Genomic DNA, 12036 nt, shown 5'->3' with positions numbered 1-12036 from the left:
TCTCTACAACTACCTGAAGGGAGGTTGTAGACAGGAGAGGGGTGGTCTCTTCTCTCAGGCAACCAGCACCAGAACAAGAGGACACAGTCTCAAGCTGCTCCACGGGAAGTTTAGGCTGGAAGTGAGGAGAAAGTTCTTCACAGAGAGAGTTGTTCGTCATTGGGATGTGCTGCCCAAGGTGGTGGTGGACTCACCGCCACTGGAGGTGTTCAAGAGGGGACCGGATGTGGCACTTGGTGCCATGGTTTAGTAGTCATGAGGTGTTGGGTGACAGGTTAGGCTTGATGATCTTTGAGGTCTTTTCCAACCTTATTGATTCTATGATTCTAAAGCTTTGCTACTCATATTTTCATCTTACCTCACTAATGGTTTGTTCCTGAACTTTCTAAACTATTCCACATTCCTGTGGCTCCCACAGTTCATCTACATTCCTAATTTCCATGCAGATTATGTTTCAGTGTCCAGGTACAGACATAAAGGACTTCTTTTGCTTTGGCTGATAAGATGTTGAAGTTCAGAAGTCCTCATTAGTTTGTTACATCAGTAACCAGAGGTCTTCCCGTACAGTTCTGAGCAATCCCTGTGTCTATTCAAGATCAGGCTCAAAAGAGAGGCAGAGGGAATCACAGGAGCACATTTCTGCTGCTACACATCACAGAACGACAGGGGAGAGAGCAGAGTTTATTAGCTAATAAAAGCAAGAGAACAAGCCCAGATCACTGTGCAGAGCCTGGAGCTGGGTCACTCCAGGTGTGCAGCAAGGAGGGATGGAAAGGCCCTTTGAAGTTCTGCTATGCAGTTTTGCATATCCCTTCCTTGAGTCAGGAGATTTCTGCCATGGTTTAATTCATTCTCCTGCCTGCCAGGAAGCATTGGGTAGTTGTTCAAGGCTGATTAATAGACCAAAGTCTCGCATCACCTGATAACGTTGTCGGAAGTTGTCTCCTAGATGCAAATTTCCTTTTTGATGATCCTTGTCTGCGTTGTCTGCTTTGATATTCTAGCAGAACAATGCTCAGGTCCCGGTCTCATTACCCAAATAATTTGATTACACAGCTGTGACTTGCATTCCTCCTCCTGTGTGCCTTTCCTTACGCTGCTTTTGGACGTTTCCCATGCTCAGCCACGCTGCCCTTGATCTGCCAGATACTTTATCGCTCCTGTTAGAAATTGTAGTATGATGTTTATCACACCCTTAGTGATGCTTACTTAGTTTCACCTTCATTCCAAAGCAGGCAATGAGCACTTCTTTCATCCTGTAATCCAAGTCCCTTTTGGCATAATTAAATGGCAAATAAATTAAATGGCAAAGGTGGGACCCCCAAACGACAACTGCCTGAAAGGACAATGTAGAGAGGTAGGTCCTGGTCTCTTCTCAAAGGTGATAGAATGGAATGCAGTGGAATAGAATAGAATAGAATAGAATAGAATAGAATAGAATAGAATAGAATAGAATAGAATAGAATAGAATAGAATAGAATTGGAATGGAATATAAATAGAATAGAAATAGAATAGAATGGAATGGAATGGAATGGAATGGAATGGAATAGAATGGAATGGAATGGAATGGAATGGAATGGAATGGAATGGAATAGAATTAACCAGGTTGGAAAAGACCTTTGAGATCATCAAGTCCAATCTATCACCCAACACCATCTAATCAACTAAACCATGGCACCAAGCACCTCCACCTTGAGTCCTGTGTCCAGTTCTGGGCCCCTCAGTTTAAGAAGGACATTGAGACACTTGAACGTGTCCAGAGAAGGGCAACAAGGCTGGGGAGAGGCCTTGAGCACAGCCCTGTGAGGAGAGGCTGAGGGAGCTGGGGTTGTTTAGCCTGGGGAAGAGGACACTTAGGGGAGACCTCATTGCTCTTTCTAACTACCTGAAGGGTGGTTGTAGCCAGGAGGTGGTTGGTCTCTTCTCCTAGGCAACCAGCACCAGAACAAGAGGACACAGTCTCAATCTGCACTAGGGGAAGTTTAGACTGGAGGTGAGGAGAAAGTTCTTCCCAGAGAGAGTTGTTAGCCATTGGAATGTGCTGCCCAGGGAGGTGGTGGAGTCACCATCCATGGAGGTGTTCAAGAGGGGATTGGACTTGGCACTAGAAGCCATGGTTTAGTTAGTCATGATGTGTTGTGTGACAGGTTGGACTTGATGGTCCTTGAGGTATCTTCCAGCCCTGGTGATACTGTGAATCAAGCCACACCAAGGGGGGTTTAGGTTAGACATCAGGAAAAAATTTTTCACTGAAAAAGTGGTCAAGCTTTGAAACAGGCTGCCCAGGGAGGTGGTTGAGTCACCATCCTGAATGTGTTTAAAGGGCGAGTAGATGTGGTGCCTAGCAATATGGTTTAGTGGTGAACTTGGTAGAGTGGGGTTAGTGGTTTGACCCGATGGTCTCAAGGGTCTTTTCCAACCTGAATGATTCTGTGATTCTTTGATCTGTTGGTGTTTGAGCAGAGGGATTTTCCCCTGCTCTGTACCAGTAATAGGTATCATCAGAGGCAACAAGAATAGTAAGCCCAGTGCTCTTTCTGTAATGAGAAAGTACAGAAGGCTCTTTTCCTGGCTAAAGCACTACAGTGTGGAACCTCCAGGGGAAACACAATTGAGGAGCGTTAAAGGCCATGTGAATGTCTTAAGGATCCATAGGAATATCACTCCAATGCTCAGTGTCTCTGCTATTCACACAAAAGGTCATGCAGACAATTGCCAGTGAACAAGCAGTCAGCTTAACTCAGCTGTACGCTCACCTTAAGAAGCTTATTACTTTTCAGGAGGCTTCACAGTTATCTCCCCGTGTTTAAACAGGCCAGTTGTTCTTACTGCATTAAGAATCCTATTCCTTAAGCCACAGCAACAGAAAGCATTGCCCTTACTAGTGGTGTGCCCCAAGGATCAGTGCTGGGCCCCATGCTCTTTAATATCTTCATTGGTGATCTGGATGAGGGCATTGAGTCCATCATCAGTGAGTTTGCAGAGGACACCAAGCTGGGGGCAGGAGTTGATCTGCTGGAGGGTAGAGAGGCTCTGCAGAGGGACCTCGACAGGCTGGACAGATGGGCAGAGTCCAAGGGCAGGAGATTGAACACATCCAAGTGCCAGGTTCTGCACTTTGGCCACAACAACCCCATGCAGTGCTACAGGCTGGGGTCAGAGTGGCTGGAGAGCAGCCAGGCAGAGAGGGACCTGGGGGTGCTGGTCGATGGTAGGCTGAACATGAGCCAGCAGTGTGCCCAGGCAGCCAGGAGGGTCAATAGCATCCTGGCCTAGATCAGGAACAGTATGGCCAGCAGGAGCAGGGAGGTCATTCTGCCCCTGTACACTGCACTGGTTAGGCCACACCTTGAGTCCTGTGTCCAGTTCTGGGCCCCTCAGGTTAGGAAGGAGGTTGACTTGCTGGAAGGTGTCCCGAGAAGGGCAACAAAGTTGGTGAGGGGCTTGGAACACAGCCCTATGAGGAGAGGGTGAGGGAGCTGGGGTTGCTTAGCCTGGAGAAGAGGAGACTCAGGGGTGACCTTATTGCTCTCTACAACTACCTTAAGGGAGGCTGTAGCCAGGTGGGGGTTGGTCTCTTCTCCGAAGCAACCAGCACCAGAGCAAGAGGACACAGTCTCAAGCTGTGCCAGGGGACTTTTAGACTGGATGTTAGGAAGAAGTTCTATACAGAGAGAGTGATTGCCCATTGGAATGGGCTGCCTGGGGAGGTGGTGGAGTCACCATCATTGGAGGTGTTCAGGAGGAGACTTGATAGGGTGCTTGATTGCATGGTTTAGTTGATTAGGTGGTGCTGGATGATAGGTTGGACACGATGATCTTGAAGGTCTTTTCCAGCCTGGTCTGGCGTGGTCTATTCTATTCTATGCTATGCTATGCTATGCTATGCTATGCTATGCTATGCTATGCTATGCTATGCTATGCTATGCTATGCTATGCTTTGCTATGGAATAGAATAGAATAGAATAGAATAGAATAGAATAGAATAGAATAGAATAGAATAGAATAGAATAAACCAGGTTGGAAGAGACCTTCAGGATCACCGCGTCCAACCTATCAACCAATCCAACACCACCTAATCAACTAAACCATGGCACACTATTCTATTCTATTCTATTCTATTCTATTCTATTCTATTCTATTCTATTCTATGCTATGCTATGCTATGCTATGCTATGCTATGCTATGCTATGCTATGCTATGCTATACTATTCTATTCTATGCTATGCTATACTATGCTATGTTCTGCTATGCTCTGCTATACTATGCTATTCTATGCTATGCTATGCCACTTCTATTCAATTCAATTCAATTCAATTCAATTCAATTCAATTCTATTCTATTCTATTCTATTCTATTCTATTCTATTCTATTCTATTCTATTCTATTCTACTCCAAGACAATTCTTTTTAAACCTGCTGTGTGTGGTGCTGCATTTGGAGGGGAAAGCGGTTCCGCTGAGGAGCGTTTGAAAAGGACTTTGCAGCGGTTAAATGGATCTATGACATCACACTGAAACAGGCTGGAAAGAGTTTAATAGGGAAAAAAAACCCACCCCAACCTGCACACAACTTCCTTTGTGTTTAAAATAATGTTATTTAACAGTCATCTGTTGACAGATACCGTGTCCTTCAGGCTGCAGGGATTAGTGAGAGCATGCGATTCATGCCTCATTATTTACTGATTGGAAGAAGAAAATGAGCTTTCCGGCTTTTCAGCTGCCAGGCAGTTAATCAGTTTAGAATAATTAAATCATTGACCTTGATGGAGTGCAAAACAGAAAGTTCTGGCTTTTGCAGAAAAAGGTCAAATTCATCCCAAGGAAAAACGATCAACTGTGTAAATCTGGTCCCTGGTGGCTCTCTCCTTACTTTGTCCCAGCTAGCAGGTGGCAAAGGGAAACCTTTCAGAGGAGAGGTTGCTGCTGAGCACAGGATGCACTTGATGCATAAACACCTGGATGCTAGTTGTCAATACAATGAGGCCATTGCACTCCAGGTTTGAGTACCTTAGCACCACAGCATAAACTGACACATTGCCATGTTTCAGGTGTGGTTTTAACTAAATGATAGATTTATGCTGTAAAAGAAAAACCTCCACTGCAAACCCTGACAGAGAGAAGCATAGATACGTTTAGGCTGGAAAAGACCTCCAAGAGGAGGCTGGAGACAAGCAGGGAGAAACTGAATGAAATACAACAAGGCACTTGGAGCCACGGTTTAGTTGTCAGGAGGTGTTGGGTGATAGGTTGGACTTGATGATTTCTGAGGTCTTTTCCAACCTTACTGATTCTATGATTCTATTCTATGAATTCTATGATTCTAAGGCCAAGTGTAGAGCCTTGCGTCTGGGAAAGAACAACCCCATGGAGCAGAGGAGGCTCAGGGGAGACCTCATTGCTCTCTACAACTACCTGCAGGGAGGTTGTGGCCAGGAAGGGGTTGGTCTCTTCTCCCAGGCAACCAGCACCAGAACAAGAGGACACAGTCTCAAGCTGCACCAGGGGAAGTTTAGGCTGGAGGTGAGGAGAAAGTTCTTCCCAGAGAGAGTTGTTAGCTATTGGAATGTGCTGCCCAGGGAGGTGGTGGAGTCACCGTCCCTGGAGGTGTTCAGGAGGGGATTGGATGTGGCACTTGGTGCCATGATTTAGTAGTCATGAGGTGTAGGGTGACAGGTTGGACTCGATGATCTTTGAGGTCTCTTTCAAGCTTATTGATTCTATGACTCTACAGGTTGGGGGCTGATGTGTTGGAGAGCAGCTCTGAGGAAAAGGACCCGGTGGACAGCCAGGTGACCATGAGCCAGAGATGTGCCCTTGTGGCCAAGAAGGCAATGGTATCCTGGAGTGTGTTAGAAGGGATGTGCCTAGTAGGTTGAGAGAGGTTGTGGAGTGTCCTTCTCTGAAGACATTCAAAACCTGCCTGGATGCATTCCTTTGTGACCTGCTCTAGGTGATCCTGCTCTGGCAGGGAGATTGGACTCAATGATCTTTCAAGTTCTCTTCCAACCCCTAACATTCTGTGATTCTGTGATCATAGAGTCCAACCATTGACCCTAGCATTGCCAAGTCCAGCTCTAAACCATGCTCCATGTCCAGACATCTTCCTCTGAGACATGCTGGAAGGTGTGGTTTTCTACAAGGGGTCTCAAGACAGCTTGGGCTTCAGAGCCTCCTCACCTTGCAGTGCTGCCTCAATGTGTCCATTTCTCACCACAATGTGCCACTCACACATAGTTTCCAGAGTCTTCTGCTGTGTGTCTAGTTCTATTAGGATCATTCTAGTCTCCTCAGGATCCCTTCAACATTACACATCATGCTCCAGAGCTTCTTTGTACTTGTCTAGTCACCTCTGGACCCCTCCTGAAACTGTGTTATGCCCCAGAGCACCTGTATCTTCCTCATCATCTAGGACTTCTCTACTCACTTGGCACCTAAGGACAGCTGTACTCTGCACAGATCCAGTCTTAAGTTAGTCATTGCCTCACAAAATTTTCCTTTGGTCTCTTTGGTGCTTTTTAGTTCTGAAATGCCCTTTGGACCTCAGTCCTCCCCAGAACAGTATGTATCTGTGGCCCTAGCTCAGTCTTTTTGTTCTCTCTCTCATGTCTGCCATGCCTCCATTTGGTCCCTGACCCCTTGAGGACATCTTTGTATTCTGCTCAGGTCTCCTCCTGAATTCTTTCTGTCCTTCTTTGCCTCTCTGGTCCCCACAGGAGCCCCTCTGCTCCCATCATGGTCCTTCCCAAGAAGTTCCTCGTGCTGCACAGCTCTTCTAGTTTTGTAGCACACTTTGTACCTGTATTTTCCCCTCAGAACCCTCTGCCAGGCATTCTCTGTGCTTCAGAGTGCTCTTATCTTAATCTTTGTATTTAGGACACCTTCATTCAACCCTCTGTCCCACTGATATCATCTGTACTGTGTTGAAATCCCCTTCAGAGTTTCTCATAGTTTTCTTTGAGGCTTTGGTCCCTGAGGCCCCCTCAAAACTCTTCTGTTCTCTTTGCTGAGCTCTTGCAAGATGTCCCCTATGCCCTAGAGCCCTCAAAAGGGCATTTGCACCCCTCTCTTCCACTCAGAACCCTTCCTGAGCCTGCATCTTTTATCCTCATTAGTCTTTCTCTCCTCTTATCCATTTGGTGCTCCTCCATTTGGTCTCTGGTCCCCTGAGGATATTGGTGAGGAGAAGGCTCCAAGGAGACCTTATTGCTGTCTACAACTTCCTAAAGGGAGGTTGTAGCCAGGTGGGGGTTGGTCTCTTCTCCCAGGCAACCAGCACCAGAACAAGAGGACACAGTCTCAAGCTGTGTCAGGGGAAGTTCAGGCTGGATATTAGGAAGAAGTTTGTCACAGAAAGAGAGGCTGGCCATTGGAATGGGCTGCCCAGGGAGGTGGTGGAGTCATCATCCCTGGAGGTGTTTAGAAAGAGACTGGATGGGGTGCTTGGTGCCATGGTTTAGTTGGTTAGATGGTGTTGGGTGATAGGTTGGACTTGATGATCTCAAAGGTCTTTTCCAAGCAAGTTCTTCAGTATGAGCATGGCAAGAATAGGAATAGGTTGTCCAGAGTGGTTGTGGCTTCCCCCTCTCTGGAGGTGTTCAAGACCAGATTGGACATTGGGCAACCAAGTCTGGTTGTGAGGCATTCCAGCCTGCAAGAGGGCTGTCTGCTTCCAGGTGTGCTGAGGAGATGGGGCAGTGTGGAGACAGGAGACAGTTTACTGCCTCACCTGGGGAAACTCTAACATTCTTTGCAAAATGGTGGAGATGGTAGAGAGGCTCTGCAGAGGGACCTCGACAGGCTGGGCAGATGGGCAGAGTCCAAGGGCATGAGATTGAACACATCCAGGTTGTGGGCTGCCTGGGGAAGTGGTGGAGTCGCCATCATTGGAGGTGTTCAGGAGGAGACTTGATGGGGTGCTTGGTGCCATGGGTTAGTTGTTTAGGTGGTGTTGGATTGGTTGATGGGTTGGACGCGATGATCTTGAAGGTCTCTTCCAACCTGGTTTATTCTATGTATTCTATGTATCCCTGACCACGGCAGGGGGGTTGGAGTAGATGACCTCTGAGGTCCCTTCCAACCGAAGCCATTGTTTGCCAAGCATTGAAACACTTGAGCCACTCGATGCTATTTGGTAGAGAGGCAATGACTGTGGCTGCCTGGGCTGCGAGCGGGGAAAGGGCAGAGGAATGTAAGCCCTGTAGCCGCCGCCAGTTCCCGTCTGGGCTGGGGTCAGTCCCCTCCCCCGGCGCTGATGCTCGGGAGTTAAGGGGATGCTGCCGCCTGCTGACCACAGGGCGCTACTGCAGCTCAGGGGCAGCACGACTGACTTCCCGCGATGCCGTTCGGCTGTTCCCTTACCCAGGAGAATTTTGTTTTCCTCTTCACTGACTTATTTTCCTCTCTCCCTTCTTCTCGGCATTGATTTTCTATGCCCTGATAGTTGGTCTTGCCTGCAGTGGAGGCAGCCAGGCCTACTCAGCAGCTCCACACGTGAGTGGCCTCTGAACTCCCAAGTGTCATCTGCTGCTAGCAGGTTCTTACTGTTCGTTGCACTGATTTGTGCTAAAGCCCTTTCTTCTGAGCAGTGGTCTTTTCTGAGCTGTTCTTCCTGAACCTGAGATTTCCCCAGATCAACCTTTGTAAGGAATGCTCTGATCAGGATGATCTCTGTTCTGCCAACCTAAGGGATGCACAGCCCTTCTGCAGTAACCTTATCTTTACATTCTGCTTATCTGCTTAACCCTTTACATTCTGCTTATCTACTGATTCCATCAAGTTCCAAGTTTGAAGAAGAATTCTCTTTTTCTACCTGTGTTATGCTGCCACTTGCCAGAATTTACTCTGCTCTTTATTGTCACCATGCAGAAATGACTTCCATTTTTCACTTCTGCTGCTCTCCATGGCTCAGCACTATTGCTGTCTTTTAATGATGCCTGGGATAAATGTTATTTCTGTTGCAGATAATTACTTTTTCTTGCCATTTCTAAGTTTTTATCCTTTTAGTTGCCCCTTTTATCCAGCTCCTTTGTTTTTAGGGAGTTATGCTTTTTAAAGCCTGCCATGGGCAGCAATGTCCTCCTTTTTATAGCCTTGCTGGGCAGGGAGGGGGAGTGGAACCCACAAGCCTGAGATTAAGAGTCTTATGCTCTACTGACTAAACTAACTGCCCCCCCTCCCCCTCTTTTTTTAATAGCCTTGCTGTTCAATATCTTTATTGATGATTTGGATGAGGGGATTGAGTCCACCATCAGTAAATTTGCAGATGACACCAAGCTGGGAGCAGGTATTGATCTGCTAGAGGGTAGGAGGGCTCTGCAGAGGGACAGAGTCCAACAGGATGACATTCAACAAGTCCATGTGCTGGGTGCTGCACTTTGGTCACAAAAACCCCATGCAGAGCTACAGGCTGGGGTCAGAGTGGCTGGAGAGCTGCCAGGCAGAAAGGGACCTGGGGGTGCTGATTGACAGCTGGCTGAACATGAGCCAGCAGTGTGCCCAGGTGGCCAAGAAGGCCAATGGCATCCTGGCCTGCATCAGGAACAGTGTGGCCAGCAGGAGCAGGGAAGTCATAGTGCCCCTGTACTCAGCACTGGTTAGGCCACACCTTGAGTCCTGTGTCCAGTTCTGGGCCCCTCAGTTTAGGAAAGATGTTGAGTTGCTGGAAGGTGTCCAGAGAAGGGCAACAAAGCTGGGGAGGGGTCTGGAGCACAGCCCTGTGAGGAGAGGCTGAGGGAGCTGGGGTTGCATAGCCTGGAGAAGAGGAGGCTCAGGGGAGACCTTCTTGCTGTCTACAACTACCTGAAGGGAGGTTGTAGCCAGGAGGGGGTTGGTCTCTTCTCCCAGGCAACCAGCACCAGAACAAGAGGACACAGTCTCAGGCTGCACCAGGGAAGGTTGAGGTTTGAGGTGAGGAGAAAGTTCTTCCACTGAGAGAGTTGTTGGCCATAGGAATGTGCTGCCCAGGGAGGTGGTGGAGTCCCCATCCCTGGAGGTGTTCAAGAGGGGATTGGACGTGGCACTTGGTGCCATGGTTTAGTATTCATGAGGTGCTGGGTGACAGGTTGGACTCGATGATCTTTGAGGTCTTTTCCACCCTTATTGATTCTATGATTCTATGTTGAGGTGCATTTCATGAATTCAGATGCTGACTCATGAAAAAGTGTATCCAGGATCTCTCAGTAGCAGAAGGAGAACTAGAAGGCAGGAGCTGAATGTCATCCTTCCCTGTGGGGATTGCTACACTTCCCTGAGAACATCTGACAAACCCCCCAGAGCTTCCAGTCTTCAAGTGTGCCCCTGTAAGCACTTGAAAAGCAGCTGGGTGATATCACCTCTGTTCTAGACAAGAAATTAAGGTCAGGTTTTCAAAGCTGATTGCTGAGGAGGAGAACCTTCTGCCACATTTAGGATCTGCAACAGGTGTGCTAGTTCTCAGAAGTGCTGACTACCCTGTGGATTTCAGAGAGTTCAGGGGATCCAGCTTTGAAGCAGTTGTATTGAGGGAGTTGTCTACCTTTGCACACTAGAGTCAGTGCTTCTGCAGTTAATCTCTTTGTACTTCCTGATCAAGTACTTTGCCTCCAATCTCAAGGACTGCAGCAGTAGCTGCTGTGGCATTGGACAGCATGTAGCTAACAGCAGGGATGGGGTCTGTTGCACAGGCTTTTCCCATGTGATGAGAAGGCTCTAACTATTCCTTTCTGCCGCCTCCCACAGCAAAACAAGGCTGCTGAAGCAGAGCCAAAGTGCCCAGAGCTGGGAAGCAAAGTGATTTCCAGCTTGCAAGAGAGCTGTCTGCTTCCAGGTGTGCTGAGGAGATGGGGCAGCGTGGAGACAGGAGACAGTTTACTGCCTCACCTGGGGAAAGTGCTGGGTTCTGCACATTGGCCACAGCAACCCCATGCAGTGCTACAGGCTGGGGTCAGAGTGGCTGGAGAGCGGCCAGGCTGACAGGGAGCTGGGGGTGCTGGTTGATGGTAGGCTGAACATGAGCCTGCAGTGTGCCCAGGCGGCCAAGAGGGCCAATGGCATCCTGGCCTGCATCAGGAACAGTGTGGCCAGCAGGAGCAGGGAGGTCATTGTGCCCCTGTACACTGCACTGGTTAGGCCACACCTCGAGTCCTGTGTCCAGTTCTGGGCCCCTCAGTTTAGGAAGGAGGTTGAGTTGCTGGAACGAGTCCAGAGAAGGGCAACAAAGTTGGTGAGGGGTTTGGAATACAGCCCTGTGAGGAGAGGCTGAGGGAGCTGGGGTTGCTTAGCCTGGAGAAGAGGAGACTCAGGGTGTCCTTATTGCTGTCTACAACTACCTGAAGGGAGGTTGTAGTCAAGCAGAGGTTGGTCTCTTCTCCCAGGCAACCAGCACCAGAACAAGAGGACACAGTCTCAGGCTGCGCCAGGGGAGGTTTAGGCTGGAGGTTAGGAGGAAGTTTTACACAGAGAGAGTGATTGCCCATTGGAATGGGCTGCCCATGGAGGTGGTGGAGTCACCATCGCTGGGGGTGTTCAGGACAAGGCTTGACAGGGTGCTTGGTTGCATGGTTTAGTTGATTAGGTGGTGTTGGATGATAGGTTGGACACAATGATCTTGAAGGTCTCTTCCAACCTGGTCTATTCTATTCTATTCTATGCTATGCTATGCTATGCTATGCTATGCTAGTCTAGTCTAGTCTAGTCTATAAGCAAAATGGGAGTTTAGGAGCTAATACAACCCACATTGTCCTTCCTCAGTTTGAGGATGTGTGTGCTTTCAACAGCTTAAGACCTGATATCCCACACAAGGAAAGCTCTTCTGAAAAGAAATATTTGAGGCCCTAATTTTATCTCCTCTGAAACGTGGAGTTTCCAGCCAGAAGTACCTCAAACAGCAAGCTGTGAGTATCAGCTGGTTATAATTCCCAGGCAAAAAAAAAGAGGATATATTTAGTAACCAGCTCTATTTCTTCTACTTATCTTGGCTATCTGAAAAATGCTTTTTCACAAGTGTTTTGCTAGTTTTATATTTGCTTTTGGAACCTGATGGGTTTACAGCATCTCC

This window comes from Dryobates pubescens, chromosome 5, assembly GCF_014839835.1.
Source record: "Dryobates pubescens isolate bDryPub1 chromosome 5, bDryPub1.pri, whole genome shotgun sequence".
Taxonomy (NCBI): domain Eukaryota; kingdom Metazoa; phylum Chordata; class Aves; order Piciformes; family Picidae; genus Dryobates; species Dryobates pubescens.
The sequence above is the reverse complement of the archived record's forward strand: the minus strand, read 5'-3'. Positions refer to the sequence as shown.